This window comes from Platalea leucorodia, assembly GCF_965183815.1.
Source record: "Platalea leucorodia genome assembly, chromosome: 6".
Classification (NCBI taxonomy): Eukaryota; Metazoa; Chordata; class Aves; order Pelecaniformes; family Threskiornithidae; genus Platalea; species Platalea leucorodia.
The window spans coordinates 31,075,854-31,089,868 of record NC_138828.1 but is presented as its reverse complement, the minus strand read 5'-3'; the positions used below and the strand labels follow the sequence as shown (position 1 = coordinate 31,089,868).

The following is a 14,015-nucleotide window of genomic DNA, read 5'->3' as shown; positions in this document are numbered from 1 at the left end:
AGAGAAGCATTCATAAAATCACCATGACACCCCCCTTACCAATATACAGCTTGCAAAGCTAAGTCTTGCTTCAAGAAAATACTTGAACGGTTTTGCAAATGCTGCCCAGACTTACTATTTACAACCACAAGCCCACTGTCGGAACACTTTCCAAGTCTGTAGAGAAGGCAGAGATCCTCCCTCAGCTGCCAGCCCTACACCCAGGTAGGTCAACAAGAGTTTGCTGTTGATCTGAATACAAGCAGCACTGAGTTCTCACTATGCTATCTAAGGGAGTGTCTTTGGGTGCAGCCAATTGTTGGCAGCACAATGCTTAAAGCTGGGAAGAGCTATTGTAAATACACCCAAGGGCTTAAACAGTAGTCTCATATTGTTATTTGGATGTCTAGGTAAACAGCAAGATTTGAAGACTTTGCAATTCCATTTCCCTACCCTCAGGTGAGAAAAGTCACATGCACTTTCAGTTCAGGTCTCAGCAGCGCAGAGACCCTGAGCCTGTACAAGTACACGTACCTGATGTGTTACAGCACTGTGTGGGGACCATTGGCCTCGAAAGCAAGGCAGGCCATGTAAGCATGACCGTGTCCAAGACAATGTGCTTGGGAACAGCAACAGAATTGCATGGTCATACCAGTTCTGGCTTTGGTGCTGGGATGCTTATTTACAGCTTAAAGGCCTCTGCACCATGCTCTTATGCAGGGCAGAGAAAGACTAAAAGACTCTGTCCCATTATCACCCAGGCTTCAGCTTCCAATCAGTAAATCAAGAGGGGAACTGAGAAAGAAACTAGAATAAGGAAAACACTCTGCTCCCTCCACTACTATCACTCATTGCTTTTCTTGTGTAGAGTAGAAAACAGACTGAGGTCCCTCTCTTTTCCTGAAACCGTGCTCTGTCACAGGGCTCTTTTTCTTGTTACGGCATACTCTCTTGCTTTTAATCAGCCTGTTGCATCTTATCACAATCTTAGACACCACCTGTACTGTTTCTGATGTTGCAGCTTTAAGTACAGAACACTTTCCTAAAAGAAGTTTCTAGCCCTCACAGCTCTGGAGCAAAGGTAGAGAACACGAGCTTTTATGAAACCAAATCCATCAGACAACTTGCCTTTCCCACTGCCCTCCAAATATTCTTTCATAATCTTGTATTTTTAGAAGGCCTGATCCATTACATTAGTGATTTGTCTTCACTCACCACTCACTGTTGTTAATCCCCCATCATTACAAAGTTATAAATAAAGTCCCCTAAACCGACAGGGTTTGCCTAAAGAGAATCACATCAATTTAAAAGATACCTTTTGAATGTTGATATTTTTGGGTTCTTAAACATAAGTTTTAAGTTTCCATCAAAACCTGAGAGAAACTAGCCACATATCCAGAGATTCCAGGACTGGAATTTTAAGGAGAATATCACAAATTATGGTAAAGGCTTAAAACTTGCAACAGAAACAGTTCAGGAAATCAGTACTTCTACCAACAGTTGACCAGAAGACTTGAATGAATCACTGCATGAGCTCAAACAGGAATGAGAGTGACACTTTGCTTCCATAATCTGTTTTCCATTATATATTTAGATGTTGAAAGTTCTGCGGCAGAAGAAATCCTTTCCCTATATGTTTGTACAATGCTTAGCTGCCTGGAACTTCTTTCCTCTAATGGTGCCTTAAAGAGCTGCTACAGCATAAAATAGCAGTAATACAAAGTCAAGTTAGCTAAATTCTGCATTCTCTACAGAGCTAACATGGGTTCCATTCAGTACACCTGACCCAAAATTACCTCATAAATTGAACTGAGCATATATTTAATGAAAGTTACTATTATCAAAACAAAATGACAAAGACAAGAAGAATCAAACAGCTGTTCTTGTTTGCACTAGCTAACTGGGTGAAACATTGCTGAGGCTCTAAAGCTGCAGTCATGTAATGGGAAGAATTCCTGTCTCTTGGGAAAACAACTGAGCCCCTGAACTGGGTTCTGATGGGTGTAATCAGATAAAAGTTAGAAGTACATATCATTCAGATATGCAAAAGACCATGAAGAGAAACTGATCTACTCATGTGAGAAATACCAAACGTAGTGCAGTATTAATCATAACACAGGGAGGGCAGGTGGGAAGAGAAGGGAGTGAATGCAGTGGACTGGTAAGAGCCTGCTGTCACTGAACTCAAATGGCAAAAGCCCAACCCTCTGCCTTCAGTGGCTGGCCAAGGTGTTAGATAGCTGAGCAACACAAGAGTGAATGACTCACAATCTATACTAGGTCCAGATTCTGAAGAACTGACTCGTAGATTATTAGATTTATTACCAGAAAGCACAACTCTTAACTGTGACTCTACTTGCTGTAGTAATCTGCTTTTGGCTCTAACGTGTATGTCCTTAACATTGTTACACTGCTACATACCACTAATGGTCCTATAGTTTCTATAAAAATAACCATTTATAAATTTATATTTATAAATTTATTTATATTTTTTTTATAAATATAAAATAGCCTTCTCTGCTTGATTCTTTCCATGTCTTCAAGTAAGTGATACCCTATACTGTATGACAGCTATAAGAGTAAGTGTTGAGCAGTCATACATTAAAACAAAGCAGATTATGTCAGAGCTAAAGTTGTTATTGTAACACCTAATGTGAGTGTTTACTCCTAGATTTATTTTCTAAATTAATTGGCAGGCTTACTTTGTGGAAGAAGAGATAAAAGTAGACTCATAACGGTATCTATCAGCTATTAATGCAAGAAAACTATAGGACTCTGGAAGAGAAAATACAGAACAGGCAATCTGATAAACTCCCTACCATCCATTCAGATCTTCTCTCCACTTGGAGCATAGGACCGAGCTAACCTGTTGTTTACCTCTATCTGTATCTCCTGCACAAAAGTCAGCTATCACATAGTAATACAGGTTCACTCACACTCCTATTCAGATTGTTCAGATTAGTGCTTACCCTTAGTAACACCCTACTCAAGGTTTCATGATCACTTCTGTATTTTTTTTTTTTTTAATAATTATTTGATCTTCCTTTTCTTGTTTACTTCTAGCTCTCTCCAAAGGTTCCCCTTTCTCTATTAATTATACACATCAGCCGTGTCTACAACCTCATGGTTCTCTTATTTAAGTCTACTAAATCTATTCCCCCCCGCCCCGGCAACAGCTATTCACTACTGAAATCTTCTCCTGCTTCACCACAGGCACTTTTACCCAATCCACTAGAAACATAGTCTTTTAGCACAGTTACAAGTCTGAACCACTTTGGAGGTAATAGGACATCCCCTATCTGATTTGCAGTTCTGTAGGAAGCAAGTGAAAGGTATGTTTGGGATGTGACCAGTGTAACTACAGGAGACACCACGCTGTTCTGAATTTTGCAGGGTGTTGCTGTGTCCATCTAAGTGCTGATGAAATACATGATGAATTGAGGCCAGGTCATCATCCACCAGAAAATGGTGATGACAAAGTACTTCTCGTGGATGTTGCAACATGGGGATTCAGCAGCATCATTGAACTCTAGACCCTGCTCTATCTGCAGTTCAAATTGGTTGGCTTTGCATATGTACTTTGGCTATTTAGAGATTTATTTTTTTTTTAATACAGTTTCTGTTGTCTACTTCATTAGAGCTCAACCTATATTCTGTCTCAGAATGATGGCACCATCTTAAAAATACATTTTTTTATTTTTTAAACATATTATCTTCTTATGTCCCTAGTGGATTCAAGTTACAGAAGACAATGGCAACACCAAAAGCAAATGTTGGCTATACATTGATAACCTCTATGAGGACTGGGATGTGTGCAAGACAATCACTGGCTACTATCCAAGGCAAATCAGTTTTTAAGTTAGAGCTTCTGGATGATAAAGAAATAATGGATTAACCAGAAAGGGATTTGGATAGTATGGCCTAGTAGGCCAATGAAGACAGGCAGCTCAAAGTTTTAAAAGGAAGTATCTCTCAGTAGCTATTTTAGACTTTCCCTCACCTCTTCCTGTTTTAGTATCAAAGCTACTAGGTCAAAGGGAATGAAAAGATCCTGTACTGATTCCAATAAATACCTCAGAAACAGGGAAAAAATAAAGTAGGAAACGTCAATGATTTTTTTTCAATTTGGACATACCCATTAAAGTGAAGTACTATTATTTTAAAAGTATCTGTCAGTCTTACATGTGTATCTGTTTTCAGACATCCCTGGAGAAATAAAGCTGAATTCTCAGAAATAACACTTTGTTCTCCAGAAGAAATAGTATTAGTTACAAAATTAAAAAGTACCGAGGCCAAAGACTTCTTACCTTGGAAAGGGATCTGTACTCCCAGAGCAAACCTAGCAGAGAAAAAGACACAGCTCCTAGATTGCATTTATGTATCAGGAAACTTAAACATACACAACCTTACTAAGGTGAGACAACCTGGGTAAGCATACAGCTTTACCACCAAAACACCTCCCCAGCTACCAGAGACAGTAACCTGGCTAGAAACGTTTTATATCACCTCCCTCAGCTCAGTGACATGAGCATTTGCTCCTTTGGGTTCAACTTTAATCACCTGCTCTTCATTTGTGGGCTAATATTGTCCAGGTACTGAAGTATCTTGATGGTAATAGTGCATACCTGTGTTATCCAGGAAAGAGGCACCACCTTATCACTGCAAACCACTCACACCTGAGTCTATATTATTTACCTAACTTCCCTAGTGGTTGGAAACAGAATTAGAGAAATAATTGCTCATTTGGCTCTTCAGGGGAGAATCCTGTGCTTTAAAGCAGTTCATTTATCTAGAGTGTCCTGTGAAGATAATTTAGCAAACTGTGGGCTTACAGCGTGGCACTATTGTGGGTTTCAGTAGCAATAACATTTTTGTTACGGTGTTAAGTTACAAGAAAGACAAATTTATGTTTAAAATATAATTGAGAAGAGGATTTTCTTTTAAAATGTAGATGTTTGTGGAGGCTGATCAGGATTTCACAGGGAAAGCTGAGCCTGAGTACTTGATAATGTGTCCTTTTAAAATAAATCCACTAAGTAAGTCTCCTTGAGTTTTGGAACTTTTCCATGTTGTCTGACTTCCTGGTACTTGTTCGTACAGGTTTTGCCCTGTGAGCACACCTTTGACTAGCTGTGACATGGCACCGTTCCTTTCAAATGAATCTTATTTTGAAACACTTCTTGTGTTTTAAATCCATCCAGACTTCCTTCTTAAAGGTCCTTGGGGCCCGATTCTCTCCTCACTTGCTCTGCTTACTTCAGTGCACTTGCTTCCACTGAAAAGATTAATGTTGGATCTGGAGTGTCCAGAAGGTACCCCATTTAATAAGGAAAAACAGGTTTTACTCACAAATGTTGAGTCATTCTCAATTCCCAATTTGGATTGGGAAGAGAATGGGGTAACGCATTTTTAGAACTGCATCACAGAGCATGAGTGGTAATCCAAACAAAGGAAATGACTGTCTCTTCATGCATATGTATGCGTAACCTGTATGAGATTTCGGTTCTCTTATCAAGAGACAGAAAAAGTCCTTTGCATTTCCAAGCTCCCTTTCACAGTCTCAGCACTAATTTTAAATGAGTATGCCTCTGTTCCAACCCAGGGATGAGGTACAAAGCATAACATCTGAATCTACTCCCTTTCCAGGAATGAAATCAGCTACCATCTGGATAGACTGGAAGTGTTCAGCAGCATAATCTCCCTCTATGACATGACTGGACTATCTATACAGTGTTAAAGACAAGGCTGTAACAGCTCTCTGGTAAGAATACCCCTTTCTTCTTGTCCCAGTCAACAGGTGGCTTATGATTTGACCCTGTTTCTTTTGACTCCATTTTTGCTGTGGATTACAATTCCTTGCTTCAATACAAGAAGCAAAAGTCGCATCATTTCATTTATTTACAGGTTTTTTTTTTTAAATCCTTCTTATAAATTATGATTTTTGTTAGCCTCATTCAACTCTGAGATAAATAATTGGTGAAGTTCCACCTCATGTGGCCTTAGCATAACAAAATCCCCCACAGGTGCTTTTCAGGTGCACTGCTGAATCTCTGGGCTAATACACAACAGGTGAGCTATGCTGGCTGCTGATTCGAGATGCTTTTGACCCTTAGCAAACTAGACATTTAAGACTCAACGTAAAGATGTTTGAACTTAAATGTTTCACATAATATTTGTGCCGATTAAACCTGGCACTAGCTGACTTTCTTAAGCCTCGGTTAGATGCGTCTGGGAGACTTGTTTGCTGTACTACAAACTTGGATTTCAGGATTAAGAAGGCCAGTGTATTATTGATGTTGGCACTATTTAACAGAAGTTAACCAACCTGGAAGTCTGCTCTGCCAGCAGCTGTATAAATCCACAGAAAAATGGTGTTGTGTAGCCTGTACTCTCTGCTCCGCGCTGTTTCCAGACTTCAGGTGGTAGTCAGTCAGCAAACCTCCTCCTATGATGTGCCCACGAGAGGCAGCCAACAGCCAGGCACTAAGCAAGTGGGTTTAAGTTCACTCTATGCATAGTCTCTCATCCCTTCAAACCTTTTTAGAGGTCAACCAACAAGAAAACGTTGGCAGCCACCAGGTCGGGCCTGAGGCCACAAAAGCGTTGAGGACGTCGCTGTGGGCCAAGCAACGTGGACAATGACAGGATTATTCTTGCGGCAGTGCTAATTCCCCCGGGAGGTAAAGGCTCACGTATTCCCGCGGCTTCCTCCAGGCCGGAGGCCTGGCCCTGGGAGAGGGATTCCGTCGCCAGCGGGCGGGCGGCAGCCGCTCCCTCGGCTCCGCGCTGCCCCGCTCGCTTCGCCGCGGTCTCTCCTCGCCCGCCCGGGGTGGGCTTCTCCCCAGCCGTGAGGTGGCGGGCGGCCAGAGCGGGCTGGCGGCGCCCGCAGCCCCCCCGGCGCCCCTCTTCCCGCCCCCCCCAAGGTGCTGGCGCCCAACGGCCGCCCGCCCCCTCTCTGCCCCCCAACGGCCGCCCGCTCCCGCCCCGCCCTCCCCCCCCGCGCGGGGCCGTTTGCGCTGCCGGAGCGTCAGCGGGAATTTCCAGCCAGGAAGTGCGGCGGCCCGGGGGGCAGGGGCGGGCGGGCGGCCGCGGGGGCGGAGGCTACGCAGGCAGCGGCCGCGCAGGCCGGTGCCGCTCGGCTGCCCTCGCCAGCGGGCCCGCGGTGGGGCGGGCGGACGGACGGGAGGGAGGGGGAAAGTCCGCGCGGAGCCAGGGCGCGGGCGGCGCCGGCGGCGTCACGCCGGTTACATGGCGCGGCGCTGAGGGACGCGCGGCCGGGACCCGCCAGCGGCAGACGACGACGACGAGGAGGAGGAGGAGGAGGAGAAGCCCTGCCCTGCCCCGGGTGAGCCTCAGGCGGCTCCTGACCCGCCGCTCGCCGCCTTCTTTCTCCCCTGCCCTCACCTCGGCGCCCGTTCGCCGCTGGCTGCGCTTCCGCCGGCCCGCGGGGAGCGCGGCGGAGCCGCTGCGGCCCGATGCGGAGCGAGAGCGGGGTGGGAGCGGGCAGCTGCGCCCTGCTCGGGCTGGGCTGGGAGCCGGGGAAACGCCGCGGAGAGTGTGGCCCCCCGGGGGGGGAGGTTTGCTGTCCCCCGGGCCAGCCCCACGCGTGGCGCCGGGGAGCCGCTCGCCTGCGGCCTCGGCCCGGGCGGGGACCTCCCGCTGAAGGGCCCGGAGCGGTTGCCGCGGGGTTTGCCAGCGCTCGCCGGGGCGGCTGCAGCGAGCGAGAGGGGAAGGCGGGCAGCCGGCGGCAGCGGCCGGCGCCGTGCGGCGCGGCTGGGGGGACTGCGGGGGCTGTGGTCGGGCCGGTGCCGGCCCTGCCGGCGGGGGCGACCCGGGGAGGCGGACACCCCCTTCTTCCCGCTGTGGGCTTTCTGAAAAGGGCGATCGCCACCTCGCTTTCCCTTCCTTTGCGGATTTGAAAAATGGCACTCTGTTAGCGCGCGAACCGCCGCGCGCCTCTCCTGTGATGCATGTTTTTTTGAAGTACACGGCAGGCTTTTTCTGCTGATGTATTACAGGGGTCTTCCTAGCTAGGAAGGGCTGCCTGTGAAGAACTGTCAAGTAAAAAAAGTTTGAAAGCCCAACTTGCGCCGGCCGTGTGGCGGGGTGCTTGCCGGCAGAGGCGGCGCTGCGTTCCGCGCTGCTGGCGCGGAAGGGGACATCGGCGCTTGGCCCGCGGCGCGGCCCGCGGCGCCGGCTGGCCTTGAAGAAGCAGGCGCTTGCCACGCAAACGTGGGTTTGCCACTGGCAACTTCTTCTGTCCTGGTCTTGGGACTCGCGAAGTGTCACGAGTAGTATAAATAAAGGCTACTTTCAAAGGTAGTAAATAGTGAGCTTTTTAAAGGCAGTTTAGTAGTAAGTGATGAAACGGAAAAGTTCTTACCGTGACAAGCAATATTATCAGACTGATCGTGCTGTTACATTGGACCTTAAAACCAAGAATATTCAACTTTTCATCATCATAGTTTTTTTATTTTTACCTATTGATGCTTTCTGCTTCGATGGTAGCTTCGATAAAGAAGCACTATTGACTTGTTTTATGTGAATGTAAAATGGAGTATTATTTCTGAACTGTAGTACAGGTGAGCTATGTGTTATTTGGCCATTACCATAATGCAGTGTACTGCTATGTAATGTCATTCAAATAAGTAAATACAAGTGCCTGTAAGCATTTACAGAATAAGGCTTTGTAGGCAAGGGATCATCATAACTTCGGTGCTGCATTTCAACTTTCTGTTTTAAAATGCTCAAAACCTTTGCCAAAGAATATAATTTTAAAAGAAATACAGATTTTTTTTTTTTTTTTTTAATTTTTAAAGTGCTGATCATATCTGACATGTTTTGTACTTCGGAAGTCCTCTTTTCATTTAGTCCGTTGGCAGAGGAAATTAGTACTAAGTGGATGAATTCTCTGCCGTGTCGCCTTGTGCCTTACATGCTGTAAGGTGCTACAGTACCACTGGCAAGCTCACAGAACAGAGTTGAAAATACAGCTCTTTGTTTTTATTGCCATCCAGAGTCTCTGTGCTACGTACTGTGAAGTGTCAGCTTTTGAAATAATATTTCAGTCAAAGCATTTTGATTCTTTCAAAAGAGAATGTAGCTTCCTATTCTAGGAAAGCATTAACCAAGACGTCATTCTGAGATGTCATCCTCTCTGCAGTGTTTTGCAATCTACAGAAATGACTACAGTTAATTGAGAAAACGAAAGAGGAAAAAGCAGCCTGTAACTATCCAGAGGCAGATCCTCTGTTCTGTAAACTTTCCTGTCTCAATAATTTAACTGACATTTATGCTGAAATATTATTGTCAGGTTCTGCCACAGAGTGGGGAGATTTCAAGGAAACACAGTGCTGAAATATGTGCAAGATCTGTTAAATAATTTAATCTGAAATATTAAATGGAAGGCAAAAAGCCTTTTTCTTTCCACCCTTTGTCCCTTTTTTTAAAGAAAAAAGTGTCAATCAGTAGTAGAGTCATCAAAAAATGAAATTATTTTCTCATGCAAGTAATGAATACACTTTGAGTAGAGTTAAGGTTGTAAAACTGAGAACGGCTTTGTATCACTTTGTGTCATGTTGTGTGTTTTTAAAAAATAATGTTATAGCAGATAAACTTCATACCTGTAGACGCTTAGTTCAGTTAGCACCTTGGTAATGTTTTTGTAGGATATATTTTGAAATCAGAAAAGTTTACTGGGGGAAAAAAAAGTGAAAAAAGTGTGCTGAGAGAGAGAACAAGGGAATTTTGGGAGAGGGTGGAAAGCAGACAGTGATACTTCATTTATATGCACGTTCTAAAAGTTCCTACTTCATTTATTGAAAAACAGCAGTTTAATTGTTTCTCTGTTACTATGTATTTGACTTTTAAAATCAATTTTAATGATAAATTTAAATTTACTTTTTTCATTGAGCTGGCATTATGTGACTTCAGTGGTGGATACCTACAAATAAGTATCACTGATGCAAATTTGCTAATTAATAGATTTTTGAGTTTTCATGTAAACAATACTTCTCCTTTTCATCATTGCCTTTTCCCAAAATCTTCCCATGCCACTGTCTCATGAATAGATGCAAACTCCAGAAATAAGGGCAGTTAGCAATTCATGTTATCGTGCTGATCGTTGCTGAGTCTGGAAGGACAGGAACCAAGTTTGAAGGGCTATGAGTCTTCAGTATCAAGGATGCTCTGTGCTGACTAGAAAGTTCAAATCTCCCTCAATAGTTACGTGCATACAAAGTAAACGTTGTTTTGAAGTTGCAAAGATATAGTGAAGGACAGTATATTTTTACTAACTTACAGTTGGCTTTCTGATGTAGCTAGTGATGAGAAAATTCCATGATCTTCAGAGATTCTGGTTAATTACTCTGCATTTTCATAGATTGCCTCAAAATGTACTTGCTAAAATCTTCTCACCTTTTGGTGCTGTAAATGTTTGCCAACTCTAAATTCAGAAGTATTAGTCTTAAAGAAAATTGTTACTCATTTTCCTAAGCAACTAATGAAAACGCTAAAGTTAGTTTAAAATTTTTTTCCAACGTGTTGATAGCTTTTCTTTGGTTCTCAGACACAAAATAACACAGCTCTTATAAAACAAAGAGGAGAGAATGTTTTAGGCAAATAATGAAAAGGAAATTCCTGGTCTTGGTCACTTTTAGCTCTGACACAGATATTTTAGAAGTGGAAGTTGTAATTTGATGTCCTTTAAATAAGCTGTGCTGTGAACCTTTTATGAAGTTCTACATTGATAAGATGATAATTACAGTTGTCATTGACTGTGCCCTTAGGTCAGTCAGGCACTAAGTTTGCATCTAATTTTGAGCATAGAAATAATTCAGTGAGTCTTCTTCAAGTGCTTTCATTTAAACAATTATATTTTGCTGAAGCACTGTTGATGGTTTCAGAAGTAAGGCCTTAAAAGATGTTTCAAATTATTCTAGTCTCAAGGTAAAATCCTTTGTTTAGGATTTAGGTGGAGCTGACAGACCATGTGTGGGGAGGAAGCTACTGTTGCTATTACTAGCACTTTTCCCCCCTTTCAACTTTTATGTTCTTTTGAAAAGCAGTGCCAGATATTTTTTTTTTTTCCCTTCATTTAAAATGCAGAATTAGCTAAACTACAATACCTCTGTATTTCATTGCATCCTCCAAGCAAACTGTACTGGTATCAACAGATCAAGAGCAAAGTAGGTCTGAGTTGTGTGGTGTTGCTTTTTTTGTTTGATTTTTTTAGTTTTGTTTCTTTTAAAGATCACATTTCTATCAGTTTAAACACTTACGGTCAGATTTTACCACAGAAATGAAGTAAAACCAAAGCGAGCAGATGGTTTTTTGGGTCTTGGTTTAGTCTTAAGTGGTTTTTGTTATATCATAGGCTACTGTAGAAAATTGAGGCTGCAGGAGTTTTACTATTTCTTTGTAAAAACAAAAAAAATAAGCCTTAGTAACTACTTTGCACCTGTAGATTTGAAACCTAGGGTATAACTGTAATCGTGCCGGGCTCAGTTCTACCTGTTTGCTTCCACTTACTGGTGTTATTTCACCTGACCGTTTCTGTCATGTTACATTTTCAGTGGCTGTTCAAAACCAAAAGGACACTGAGAATCCCTTAGCTCACTTTTGTGATTGCAGCGGTAACAGCCCTTGCTGTTTTCTGAGCCCACTTCTGCCGCCGTTGTCCATGAAATGAGGGGCTGTGTCTTCAGTAAGACCGTAGAACCTGTGTGAAAGTACCTGGCAATACAGCAAGTCTTATGTGAACTGGACTTCTGAAATCTTGAGTTTGCTTCTCAGAAATGCTGTTCTCCTCCTCCCCCCGCCCTGAAAAGGAAAAGTTTTGCTGTTTAATATTGATGATTCATTACACTTAAGGCTTATGAAACGGGCATGTATGGCTTTTTAAGTTAAAATTTGACTTTGATGAACAACTTTGTATGAACTAGAACTACTTCTAAAGAATATTCAGTGATTCTTTTTAATCTGTAGGAAAAAGTAACAGCATTTTAACGTGACATTCAGGTTAGTTCAAGTAGCATTACCACCCCACGTGGCTAAAATACAGTGTAGTTACTAGGGTTGTTTTGCTGTGTTGAACCTCAGTATTTTTACATATACTGAGAATTATACATATACCAGAGTGTGTTTGCCATATATTTGAATGCTGTTTATTCCTTTGGTTTAAATTGCTTTGAGTGTGTTTTAACAAAAACATTCTAATTTTATTCTAACAATATCCCGGAAAAACAGTTTATATGTTTTTGGCATCTTCGTGTTTCCTCTTGTCATATTAGTTCACTACTTTGACATTTGAGAAAGGAATAAAACACGCAAAAATTCTCTTTGTAAAGATACTTATTAAAGCTACCATCCAGGTAGTCCTGTTGCTCTTTGCCAAGTGAATTTCCTCATGCTATGAATTTTTCTTCAAATTTAGTAGTTATCTAGTGTAATAAACTTGAGTCTAGGTTTCCTACAATAATTCTGCACCCAACAATTCTGATTCAGAGATCACACTTCTGAAATCTCTTTAATGCTCATGATTGATTTAATTTCCTAAATGTTTTACAGTTTTTATACTGTTGTCCCATAATGTATCTGCTCATGACTGAAAGTATTTGAAAATTTTAGCTTCAACAGTTTTTTAATTTTAAAAACACACAGACAGAACTCCCAGGTCCCACCCAACAGGAAATAATAAGCAGGTTTAATTAATAACAAGAGAAGGCAATTCGTCTTGTTATAGTAGAAAAACAAACAGTGTTATTTAGGGTTATGTAGTGTTATTGCAGCCACAACAGCCTGTGGATGAGAAAAAGTCTGCAGAGGAAAGCAGTATCTTTGATAAAAATGCCTCTCTGCACAAACCTTTTCTCACTTGTATGCTGAGAAATTATACTCAGATCTTTATTCAGAGATTACACATCTTTTTAGCAGCTGAAGGAAAGTAAAAAATACAACTTCCGTATGCTGCTTTTGCAGAAATTGAGCGTTGTTGAGTTTTATACTGAGAATACAGTTTCCTTAAAATGCCCCCTAAACCCCCAAGTGTTGAAGTCATAGATAGGAGACGAAATATTAGTAAACTTTTAACATTTAAAGGCAAACTTCAAATTTCAAGTCTGTTTCATTACTGAGTTAAAATCCCTCCAAAAAAACATAGTTGGTGGGGCTCCTTGTCAACTTGAGCAAGTTGGCAGTCACTTCTCATGGTTTTTAAAATGTTTTTACTTTCTTGTTTGTGCTTAAGAGAGCTATGCCAATAATGTGAGTGAAAGTATGCATGATGTTCCCTTAATATTTTGGTTCTATTTACTTTGTATATATCAGAGCACTATAGCTGTTTATCACCTCTTATTTTCAATAATCCAGGAATTCGCTGTCTCTAGCACATTTTTTTTCTTTTCCTTTTACTTTGGCAAGAAAAATGTGTGTGTATAGCTTGCATTTTCCCAGTTTTTCCAGACTCTGCATCAGGACAGCATTCATCTAAATGATAAATATTTGGTCCAGTCTTAACCTTTGCTTGGGGACTTCAGAAACAGTATAATTTATTAAAGGGGATGGAATCAAAATGAGTAATTGAGAGCGATGTAAATAAAATAACTATTGGTAAAACTTTTTCTGTGTTAAGATTTTGCTTGATTAGTATTTGGGAAGGGGATGTCTCTCTTTCCCTACTCTCCCTCTCCAGAAAATCTTCTTGTGCAGCAGCTTCATTAATGGCAACAGTAATGGAAGTACAAGATGCTGGGAGCTAACAGCTGTTGGAGTTCAGTTGTGTCGACCTGCTTTAAGCAGGTTTGGACAACATGTGTTCAAAATGCCAGCAGCTGTTTGGAATCCTGCCTTTACAATATTCCTACTGTTGTTACATTGCTTTTAACAAAAATGGGATTTATTTTTTCTTAAGAAAAGCATCTTGTATTCTGCCTTAAAAAATTGAAGTGGTTAGAAGGACATGCGCAGCTTAAACTAAGGGTCGTCCATGTAACTGCTGTAGGTTCATGACCCAACGTGTGTGTCCTCTGAAGTGTCAG

At 42.0% G+C, this 14,015-nt stretch overlaps 1 protein-coding gene across 4 annotated transcripts in view; it reads left to right on the top strand.

The window, feature by feature from the left end:
• Nucleotides 1-7,136: 7,136 nt before the first annotated feature.
• The window catches only part of NFKB1 (nuclear factor kappa B subunit 1), a 60,043-nt gene continuing 53,164 nt past the window's right edge, over nt 7,137-14,015 (top strand). For 3 of the 4 annotated variants that reach the window (XM_082315950.1, XM_082315948.1, XM_082315947.1), the window contains exon 1: nt 7,137-7,324. The gene's annotated coding sequence lies outside the window, so the exon portion shown is untranslated. The remainder of the gene's footprint in view (nt 7,325-14,015) is intronic. The other variant, XM_082315949.1, reaches the window with a different exon arrangement.